Raw genomic sequence first — 9,341 nt, forward strand, 5'->3', positions numbered from 1 at the left:
AGTTCTATCTTAAATTACAGAAATCTGACTTCCTGGCACTATAGTAGGCCATCACTAGATGTAAGATGGGTGAGGTGGCTAGCACCTGTAAACCTAGCACTTTGGGGAGGCCAAGGTGAGAAGATTGTTTGAGATCAGGAGTTCAAGACCAGCCTGAGCAAGAGTGACACCCTGTCTCTACAAAAAATAATTAGCCAGGTACAGTGACATGAACCTGTAGGAGTCCCAGCTTCTCAGGAGGCTGGAGGTTCACTTGAGCCCAGGAGTTTGAGATTTGCAGTGAGCTATGATGACACCACTGCATTCTAGCCCACGTCAAAGAGTAAAACTCTGGGCAGCGCCTGTGGCTCAGTGAGTAGGACGCCAGCCCCAGATACCGAGGGAGGCGGGTTCCAACCCAGCCCCGGACAAACTGTAACAAAAAAACAGCTGGGCATTGTGGTGTACGCCTGTTGTCCCAGCTACCGAGGAGGCTGAGGCAAGAGAATCACCTAAGCCCAAGAGCTGGAGGTTACTGTGCGCTGTGATACCACAGCACTCTACCGAGGGTGATAAAGTGAGACTTTGTCTGTAAAAAAAAAAAAAAGAAAGTAAAATCCTGTCTCAAAAAAGTCAGTTGCAGCTATAAATTAAAGCTGGTATAAAATGGCAGTATCAGGTCACCAAAAGTCTCAGAGTCTTCCAAAAAAGAAAACTCAGTGTTCTCTTACATCATCTTTTAAAGCTCTATGGAGTTCCTCAGAAAAACGGTGGGGACAAGATTGAGGGTAAAACTCCTAATTAAAACAAGGCAATTTTTACCTATTTTATATATCAAGCTTCCTGTTAGGATTAGGTCTCAATAGATTTTAGCAGTTTCCCCTCAAAACATCATTGCTCTAGAAAGAATTAAAATGGACTATTAGCAAATATCATCTAAATACCATGGGGGACACTAAAGCAGAGGCAGCCATAAGCCAGCTTTCAGCTCTAAAGCTGAAGGGAATCAACATACATTCAGAGAGGGCAGCCCTCTGCAATGGCCAGCTGCAAGCAGTGTGTGAGTTCCTGAGGCTCTGCGCCATACCTCCCGCTAACCACTCACCTGTGGAGGCCTCCCCTGTGGGAGTGCCAGGAAGAAACTCCCCTCTACCAGTACCTCTGGTTTTCTAGGGAGGACCTGGTCTCTTCTGCTACGTTATCTCCTCTGAGAATCCATAAATCTACTTTGTTGTCTCTAGGTCCACCTGTACAGTGCAATGGACAGAGGATACCCCTGATCTAACAAAACCAGTCCCAAGCCCCCTGGATCCTCCCTCAATATGGCTACTTCCCTGAGCCTTGGAACAGTGGCAAAAAGATTAACAATCAGTGCCACCGACTGAGCAGATGCTCTCATCACCAGAATTCTCCTTCCCCTACTTTTCTCTTGAAAATTTCTGTTTTATTGTATTTCAAGATAAGATCTCACTTTGTGACTCAGGCTGGAATGCTGTGGCTCTAACATCAGACTCCAGGGCTCAAGCAGCCTCCTACCTAAGCCTCCCAAGTAGCTGGGACTGTAGGTGTGTGTCACTGTGCCTGGTTAATTTTTCTATCTTTTTGTAGAAACCAAGTCTTGGTATGTTCCCAGGCTGGTCTCAAACTCCTGTCCTCCAATGATCCTCCCACCTTGGACTCAAAGTGTTGAGATTATAGGCTTGAGCCACTGTGCCTGGCAAAATCTTTAAAAAGCAAATTGTTTTGTAAGGCATTTTCAAAGAATCATACCAATTTTCATCAACATACCCTACAAGTTCTTTTGCTTAATTTCTTTCTTGAAATTTATCTCTATTTTTCCTATTTTTATGGGGCCAAGGCTTCCAAAACTGGTCTGGACCCTTCCTGTGGACCTACATGAATTACATGAAACTCACCAGAAATCTTTACCACAGTCAATACAGGAGAGGCATTCACAGCTTCTACAGACAGACACATGCTTTTCCACCTGTATTTTCTTCACTGATTCACCACATGCATTGCATGTAAAAAATACCATTTTTAGCTAAATGGTTAAATATCCTCTATCCAAGATAGGTTTTAAGTCTTGTCCTAAAACAAACAAAAAAAGATGATTACTATTATAAAAAAAAGTTTCCCAATAAATGATTCATACAGCTAACTTTTTTACCATAATGTCACAAGAAAACAACAAAAAGTTGATTAGCAATCTACATAAAACTAATGCTCACCTAAGTAAAACTATCATTAACAATGACAGTGGCTAACATCTGTGGAATGTATGCCAACCATATGCTTGGCTCTTTCTAAGAGCTTTATGTACACTAATAATAATCCATCCACACAGTAACTCTAGCAGAGGAAGATGGCTTTTTGTCCAAAATTTATAGGAGGTAAGTAAGGCACAAAGAAACAGACCAGGATTTAAACCTGGCAAATTGGAAGATGAAGAGCTTTGGGGGCATTAAGAGACATATCTTACTTTCCCTAGTAACTTTAAGCTCTCCCTCTAGATATAAAATGTATAAAATGAAACATATAGAAGGTATATATGTAAACTATTTCAGGTTGCCAAATACAATGAGAATAAATCCAAAGGAAAATTGAGAGACTTTTAGAAAATGGAGAAGACACAATTTCTACAGGCACTAAAATATACGACATCACTGTGCATCCACAGGTGTTAAGTATGAGGACATGCCCTCAGTCTAGTGGACAGGGACCTCCTGCATATGGTTTCTTATCAGAGCAGTTATAGAAATGAAACCACACCCAGGTGTCCCAACTGCTGAATTACTGAAGGATTTCACAAACCCCAAAGTCCCCGTCCTGCCCCCAAGATGAAGTGTGTCTGTGCATATACAAAACCCACCATTTAGAACCTTCACAGAAGTGCTGCCGTGCACAACATACCACAGACTCACCTAAAAGTGGAACACGAGTCACAGTAACTTTCCATGTTTATGTGATTTTTTAATCACTAAGATTCTAAAAGAGCTCTGTTATTAGTAACTGAGCATTTTCTTCCTCATTATAAAAACAAAGATGAAGATTAAGTAAACTGCTGCCATTTACTCCAGGGAAGACTTCATCCAAGAATCCTTCGGTACACGTCATCCACCCTTGGTTCACAGAGAAGTCTCATGCGTGAAATCACCACCTCTCCCCCACTAACACGTTCCAAATCACTACTGGTGAGGTCACACCTAAGCTAGGACCACAGCTGTTCACATCCATTCAGCCTTGAATGGAAATGTACATCCTGGCTGCATCTCCTCAGTTTACAGAGGCCCAACTAGTCCCTCTTTTTTTTTCTTTTTTTAGAGATAGAGTCTCACTTTATTGCCCTCAGTAGAGTCCCTTGTTGTCATAGCTCATAGCAACCTTCAACTCCTGTGCTTAGGCAATTCTCTTGTCTCAGTCTCCTGAGAAGCTGGGACTACAGACACCTGCCACAACACCCAACTATTTTTTTTGTTGTTACAGTTTCGCCAGGGCCTGAACCTGCCATCCTTGGTATGTGGGGCTAGAGCCCTACCCACTGAACCACAGGCGCCGCCCCACCCAACAAGTCTCTTGTGGAGGCCCCTTGTCCTACAGGAACACTGTCAGACACTTCCTATGCTATGTATAAACTGCAGACCCTGGTGGCCCTGGGACTCAGGTGCTGCTCCTCAGCTCACCATCAGGGCAAGTTAGTAAGGCAGGCACATGGTCAGCTATAGCCTAGCACTAAAATTCGCAGAAAAGCAAATACGACCAACCTGGAATGTGTTGCATTCACATCTGGTTATTGTAAGGGTGTTCAATATAGTCTCCCACAACCCAGCTCCCTCAAAGCTCAACACTCTGCATGAAGCAGATCAATGTTCAGTGTGTCATGCAAGAAGAACAGTGACTGTGCCTCACAAGGGAGAACAAAGGTTGGAACAAGAGCCACTATCACATTATCAAATACTTTGAAGTTGTACTTTTGTGTATGTGCAGGAGTAAACCATTAATTAGCCACCGAGAAATAGATGGTCATTGTATATACAAGGTAGAAGCAGCTTTAATAAGCCAAATTAGCTTTTGAAATAATTTTAAAGTACTTTCATAATGAGACACTACAATGAAAAACACCCCCTGATCCCTGACTGGGTAAGATGGCTCACGCCTGTAATCCTAGCATTTTGGGAGAAGACTGGGCAGATTGCTTCAGCTCAGGAGTCTGAGCAACAGTGAGATCCTATCTCTGCTAAAAATGGAAAACTGAGTCAGGATGATCACTTGAACCTAGGAGTTCAAGGCTGTTGTGAGCTATGATGCCACAGCACTTTACCCAGGATGACAGAGTGAGACTGTCTCAAAAAAAAAAAAGAAAAAGGAAAAAAGAAAAAAAAACCCTGAAATGCAGATATCGCTTAGAGATAATCCTGAGCAAATTTTGTTGCTATAGACTATTCTGTTTCTTGATGGAAGAAGGGAGAATAGAGAGAGAAAGGTCTCAGCAAGCCCTAGGATTGAACACAACTGGGAGACTCCCCGCTGGATAGCTTGTTGTATAAACTGAGAATTTAAAAACTGTATTGGGTGGCACCTGTGGCTCAAGGGAGTAGGGCATCGGCCCCACATGCCAGAGGTGGAGGGTTCAAACCTAGCCCTGGCCAAAAACTGCAAAAAACAAACAAACAAAAAAAAACTTTACAACTAAAAAAAGGCAGTGATGTGGACAAAAAGATGCTCAGAATATCTGTGCAAAACACACTACTCCTCTGGAGATTAGCCACACACAGTGTAATTAAATATCAATTCAGGAAAGGATTAGAATTTGGTCACATGTCCATCTGAAAAATATTTCCAACCATTGTCATTTGGCCTTTTATTTTTCAAGACAGGAATGGGTGGATTGCACAGAAAGAGCTCCATCTCTTCCTGCCTTAGTCTGGATTTTTACACTTGACATGAAATGGGAACAGTGCGTCCACCTGGTTGGCTAATGAGATTAAAGTCTGTAAGGAGCTTACTTCTCCCTTATTCAGAGCCCCGAGGACACACCAGCACCTTTCCCCCAACCTAACCCTGGAAAAAATACCTTCCATTTAAGCTGAAAAGAAAAGCAAACTCAAAATCATCCAACCCAGCTTAACTGCACAGCAGACAGGGGTCCGAGTCTCAATGCAAGCTTAATAGTTTCAAACGTGTAAAGGCTATACACTTACAAAAAGTCATCCTGTTGAAACTCAATCCTTCTAATTGAAGATAGCAAACATTGCCTAAAATAAAAAAGTAAAACATATTACTCAAATTTCACAAGAACATATAAACATGGAAGAAATGTAAATAAACTTTCAAACAATGTTTTGGTAAATCTGCAACATTTGTGCTTCTGAAGTTATGAAAGCTCAAAGCTAAATTAAGACTTTGAGAACACCAGAAGAGATTACTTTCAATTTTTAGCCCTAAGTGTAAAAGGTCAGCATTTTTTTTATAGAACTGAGCCTAAAAAAGAGTCCCCTTTTCCTTCCCTGGCTGCCAAAAGTCAGGTCCCAATACAGCCACAGAAATTCTACCTGCTTTTCCTTCTAGATATGTGAGCATGATAAAAGAGATGGCAAGTAGAAAGCAGTGTTCTTGGGACTGGTGAGAGCACACTCCAGTTCTCAGCCTTTTACTCATTTCAGCAGGACATTTACTGAATGCTAAGTTTATGCCAGTACTAGCAACCCAGATACACCTGGGTGCCCTCAAAGCCCTCTGTGAGTGCTTCTGGCTGTCTATTCCCCTGCCTGTAAGGTCAATTTACTGGGCTCTCATCACCTGCCATACCTGAGGAAAAGATGACAAAGGCCTAAACAAAAGAACCCAAGATCATTAGCTCATTTCACATGAACAAGCACAACTGTACCCAACACTTTCAAACCATCCAGGACCATGCCACCACTGTCTGCAGAAAAAAAACGGAAGCTCAGAGGTTAAGTGATCTGCCTGAAGTCACAGGAAGAGGCAGAGGTGGCCTCAAAGAGCAAGTGACAAGCCCAAGTTCCTGCCCTGCCTCTGTGTTGACTTCTAGTGTCTTTGCCATTTGCTCGGCCATTGTTCAGCTGCTTATCCAAAGATGAAAAAAAAGTAAAGGCTCTAATAGATGACCTTTCATAGGACCCTACGTCTTAATTCTAAAGCGGCCCACACTGGGCACGACACTGAGGAAGTTGCCAGGTGCTGGTCAGCAACATCCAAGGAAGCAACCAGTGGTTGTAAGAGGCTGGGAATTTGCAAAAGACTCCAGGCATCTTAGTCTTCCCTCAAAAGATGGTCACCATGTTTTGGTGAAATGGCTCTGGACTCAGGGGTAGAGGATCTGAGCTGAAGCCTGCATCTGCTGATGTCAAAAGATCATTAACATCCTAGAATCTGTTTATCTGTAAAAGGGGTCTAATATCTATCTCAAAGGATTGTGTAGAAAGTTAAATAAGATACCAAGATGTGAAAGCTCCATCCTTTCGCAATAGAAAGGTTTCCCAGTAACCTACTGATTTACACATCAATGCTATTCGACCCAATCCCCTCTCAAACCCATGCTCCTTAAATATGACCCTCAACCCACACATCTATCTTCATAAATTCACACTAGCCTTCTCTGGCTCCTCACCCTAGTCCCTGATAATATACCCTTAGGTTTCATTCTGGGATTGGAATCTGTAGTTTCTGTTTTGTTTTACTTTCTTCTCTTTATATTCTTGTATTATTTATTTTATTGAATGTGTGGGTGACAAGGGTTACAATGTGCTCCTTAGTCCTTGCAAAAATCCTAGCAATAGGTGCATTGCCTCCATTTAAAAGGTAAACAAACTGAGGTTTAAAGAAGTTAAGCCATTTCTCTCATCTCTAGACAGCCCCCCACCCCTACTACATCACCAGCATTGTTTTAAAAAGCATCCCTTCACTGGAATAATTACCACGTGTCAGGCGCTAGGCAAAGTATTAACAAGTGCCAAAGGGACACTCTCTGCAGCAAAGTTAGGCTTGCAAATACTTACACGCCCATCTCATTCTTCTTCCCTGTCACCCCTCAGAGAAAGGTACTGCAGAAAATAGTAGCACTTATTGAGCACCTACTATGCGCCAAGTGCTCTCACGGGTGGTAACATGTTTCTACTCACGTAATTCTCATCAGTCCTGAGAGTTAGGCACGAGTGGTAACACGTTTCTACTCATGTAATTCTCATCAGTCTTAAGAGTTAGGTTCTACATTATTTCCTTTAGACAGATGAGGAAACTGAGGCACAAAGTGGCTAAGTAACTTGCACCAGGTCACACATCCAGTTAGTGGCAACCCAGATTCACACGCAGTTACATTCAGGTCCTAATCTGTGCCCTCCCTGTGACTCCGTAAGATCTGTTCCTTAGGGACCGAACACCCCAAGACATCCAGAAGGGCCCTGTCCCCCTCATGGTGCACGCCTGAAGGCCTGTCCAGCGGTCACCACCCGTCCTGGTTTGTTCAGGGCCGAGAAGGGGGCCCAGGATCAAGTTTTAGGAGTTTGGCCACTGTCCCGAGCACCAATAGGACCGGAAAAGACTTCCCCAGTGGGGGAAAATGGGCACCGGCCTCTCCGCCCCTACGTCCTCACTCTCTGAGCTCCAACCTCCTACATCGGACCTCTGGGTCACTGCCCCTCACCTCTCGGCCAGCGCCCGCCAACGGTTTTAACCGGCCTGCTGGGAGCACGTGGAGTCTCGCCCGCCCAACGAGAGCCACAGCCACCGCCAGGGCTTCCTGGAGCAGAAGTCACGTCGCAGATGCTTCTCGGTGCGCCTGCGCACTGCGGTCCTTACGGAAGTGACGCCACCGGAAGCTGGCGGGCGGGCCCAGCCCGCGGAGGGGGCGTTGCCGGGATGTTTCCGGGGCTGGCACCGCGGGACGCGCGGCTCTGATGGCGGCCGCTTCAGTAGCAGAGGAGGCTGCAGGGCAGAGAGCGGCCTCCGCGGGTAAAGTGACTGGGGTCCTCGCGGTGGGAGCGGCTCGGAGGGGAGGCTGGGCGCCCAGGGTGGCCCAGCGGGGCACGGACCCGCCGCCGCCTCCGCATCTCGGGGGTGGGAGGAAGCTTTGCGAGGTGAACGGAGAGCTGGCGGCTGCTGCGCGGGTCGGCGAGCTTCTGCTCTCTGCGCGACACCGGAGCGGGTGGGGACACCGACAGAAACGCAGAAGGCTGGGAGCCGGGCCTTCTCCCTCGTGCAGCTGCCTCGGCCTGGAAACACCAACCGTGTCCTCACCTGGCCTCCTCTCCTCTCCAGGCGTTGCCCACGAAGAGCCCGCCTGCTACTCTCCCACCCTGACCTGCCCATCTAGTTCCTGTTTGCCTCTATCACACTAGTTGAGAGCAGTGCCTGAGACTAGAGAGCTCATAGCCTAGCTAGATCTCATTATGGGATGACCTATCTGAGCCTTAGCCCCGCATCTGTCGAACGGGTGAAATAGCAGGGCCTACTTCGTTGGGTCCTTGTCGGATTTCATGAGTTGGTTCGTGTTTAGCGCTCCGCACGGCATCTTCCACGTAGTAAGTGCTCAGTAAACCTAATCAGGCGTCCTGGAACTGCGGCCCGCCTAGGACATTTATCGGGCCCGCCGGCTGTTTCTGCCGCCGCTGCCTGTTCTGCTTAGCAGCCGACTCGTCCTGGGTCCCCTGTTTAAAAAGTTTGAGGACCCCTGCAGTTGTTCTCAGCCCTTAAGACAAGGTCTGGCATACTGTGGTGGTCGCTAAGTGCTTGTTGCTTAGATGAGTGCGTGAAAGTTGAAAGGGGTACAGACAGAACCCTGTGAGTAATATTAACCCCAGGATGGGTGTATGTGGGTGATAAAGTTTTACTTGAGAATTGATCAGTGTTGGGTCAGAATTAGGCGTATCATTTTGCTAGGGTTGCCATAACAAAATACAGGGCAGCTTACACCAGCTGTCCCCAATCTTTTTGGCACCTGGGACCCGTTTAGTGGAAATTACTTTTCCCACAGACAAGGTGGGTGGGTTAGCTCAGACAGTGATGCGAGTGATAGGGATCAGATGTAAAGCTCTAAATACGGAAGCTGAAGCTGCTTTGCTGGTCGTTCGGCGCTCACCACCTGCGGTGCGACCTGTTTCTAAGTTTTATAGAAGACATTTCTTCCCGGAGCTCTGCTGTTTGACTCCTAACAGACCAGGGAACCTGTGCGGCCTGGGGGTTGAGAACCACAGGCTTAAACAACAGAAACGACAGAATTCTTAATCAGAATTCTGTAGGTTAGAAGTCTGAGATGAAGGTGTCTTGGGGTTTGGTTTCTTTTTTTTTTTTTTTTTTTTTTTAGTCAGAGCCCCCTTGGATCTGGAGGGTTAACTTTATGACAG

At 45.7% G+C, this 9,341-nt stretch overlaps 1 protein-coding gene and 1 long non-coding RNA gene across 2 annotated transcripts in view; one reads left to right on the top strand and one right to left on the bottom strand.

Annotated features, from left to right (window-relative positions):
- Positions 1 to 1,815: 1,815 nt before the first annotated feature.
- Positions 1,816 to 7,756, bottom strand: LOC111728579. Its single transcript, XR_002775831.1, has 3 exons — positions 7,643 to 7,756; positions 5,181 to 5,234; positions 1,816 to 2,070 (listed from the first exon to the last, which is right to left on the bottom strand). It is a non-coding gene; the product is annotated as an uncharacterized LOC111728579 (long non-coding RNA).
- A 117-nt stretch (positions 7,757 to 7,873) lies between these two features.
- The window catches only part of ZBTB49 (zinc finger and BTB domain containing 49), a 29,149-nt gene continuing 27,681 nt past the window's right edge, over positions 7,874 to 9,341 (top strand). Inside the window, exon 1 of the mRNA XM_003800185.3 lies at positions 7,874 to 7,950. The gene's annotated coding sequence lies outside the window, so the exon portion shown is untranslated. The remainder of the gene's footprint in view (positions 7,951 to 9,341) is intronic.

The sequence above is a fragment of the Otolemur garnettii genome, unplaced genomic scaffold, assembly GCF_000181295.1.
Source record: "Otolemur garnettii isolate 467f Iridium unplaced genomic scaffold, OtoGar3 scaffold00171, whole genome shotgun sequence".
NCBI classification, from domain to species: Eukaryota; Metazoa; Chordata; class Mammalia; order Primates; family Galagidae; genus Otolemur; species Otolemur garnettii.